A 1317-nucleotide genomic window follows, 5' to 3' on the forward strand; every position below is an offset into this window, starting at 1 on the left:
CGCATGTAAACCTGCACAAAGCTCACAAACATTTGTCCTCTAATGAACTCCATAGTTAGCCAGAGAATCGATCTTCATAGACAACGCCTTTAGTTAAGTAGTGATAGCCATAGATGTATCCACTTCAAGAACTCCCGCCACCTTGCCCCGTGGAAATCTCTGGGTTGGGTACTGATATTCATTCACAACCATCATCTCGATTAGCTCATAAGCTTCCTCACAGCTTTTAGCACATTGAGCTCCACCTGATGCTGCATCGAGCATGGGTCTTGACTGTGCTCCTAAACCATTATAGAAGCAATTAATGATCATCCAATCAGCCATTCCATGATGAGGACACTTTCTAATCATCTCCTTATAGCGCTCCCAAGCTTCACATAAAGATTCACCCGATTGTTGCGCAAACTAAGTAAGAGCATTCCTGATTGCAGCTGTCTTTGTCATAGGGAAGAATTTAGTGAGAAACTTTTGAGCAAAATCTTCCCAAGTGGTAATAGAACCAACTGGTAAAAAGTGTAACCAGCCCTTAGCCTTATCCCTCAGAGAGAATGGGAAAAGTCTCAATTTCACATCATCTTCAGAAACATTATTGAACTTGAAGGTGTTGCAGATCTCGATGAAATCCCTAATTTGCATAATGGGATCTTCCGTTGGAGCATCCCCAAACTGGACTGAATTCTGCACCATCTAAATTATGCCAGGCTTGATCTCAAAGGTATTAGCTGTGATAGCTGGCCTGACAATGCTAGATTGAATGTCATTGATCTTTGGTTGAGAATAATCCATCAACGCCTTCGTTGCTACTGCTGGTTCTCCAATTGTAATGATTACTTCTTCTTCTTCAATTTCTTTTTCCACTTCTTCAATAGTTTCCTTAAGAGATTGAGAACGTGTTTGCATACACGCTCTTTCGAGTACCCGAAACACAAACAAGTAAACCGTGAAAGTAAAAGAATCTGAGTCAGTGAACTTTAACGACCACTAATGTCAAGCACATAAACTAAAAATTAACACCGAGTCCCCGACAGCGGCACCAAAAACTTGTTAGGGCAAAAACAAGCGCTAAAATTACACGCAAGTATACGCATTCGCAAGTAGTATAAGATATATATCAGATTCGTACCTACAGAGACTCTTTTTAGTTAACTTAAGATTATGCACCTATGCAACAATGGTATGGCTATCGCTCAATGCTAAGATAATAACAAGTTGAGTTGTTTATAACTAAGATTAAACTAACATATAATTAACTAAGAATAAAAGTGATTGAATTAACTATATGAGATAAATATGGGATTCTAACTTCATTAAATACTT

The 1317-nt window shown here is 38.8% G+C and overlaps 1 non-coding gene across 1 annotated transcript; it reads left to right on the top strand.

The window, feature by feature from the left end:
• The first annotated feature begins 322 nt into the window (after window positions 1–322).
• Window positions 323–429, top strand: LOC141669951 (small nucleolar RNA R71). The gene has a single exon (XR_012554203.1). It is a non-coding gene; the product is annotated as a small nucleolar RNA R71 (small nucleolar RNA).
• The last annotated feature ends 888 nt before the right edge of the window (window positions 430–1317 follow it).

Source organism: Apium graveolens, chromosome 6 (genome assembly GCF_009905375.1).
Source record: "Apium graveolens cultivar Ventura chromosome 6, ASM990537v1, whole genome shotgun sequence".
Lineage (NCBI taxonomy): Eukaryota > Viridiplantae > Streptophyta > Magnoliopsida > Apiales > Apiaceae > Apium > Apium graveolens.